The sequence below is a fragment of the Eimeria tenella genome, genomic scaffold (genome assembly GCF_000499545.2).
Source record: "Eimeria tenella Houghton genomic scaffold, Eth_scaff2146, whole genome shotgun sequence".
Classification (NCBI taxonomy): Eukaryota; Apicomplexa; class Conoidasida; order Eucoccidiorida; family Eimeriidae; genus Eimeria; species Eimeria tenella.
In genome coordinates, this window is record NW_013541996.1 from 747 (window position 1) to 974 (window position 228).

Consider the following 228-nt stretch of genomic DNA (forward strand, 5'->3'; position numbering starts at 1 on the left):
TCGGCCTGAGTTGGCGAAGGAAACTAAAGAACGCAAAAAGTGGCCTATTGCCACCACTACGGGGAGCTGCACGCAAACCCTAAACCCTAAACCCTAAACCCTAAACCCTAAACCCTAAACCCTAGACGCTGAGCGGTGGGCGTGGGCATCTGCCGTGGGGGTTTCGCGGGGCCGCGGCTGCAGGCCGGGCCCGCGGGGCCGCCGCGCCCCCGAGGGGTTAGGGTTTAG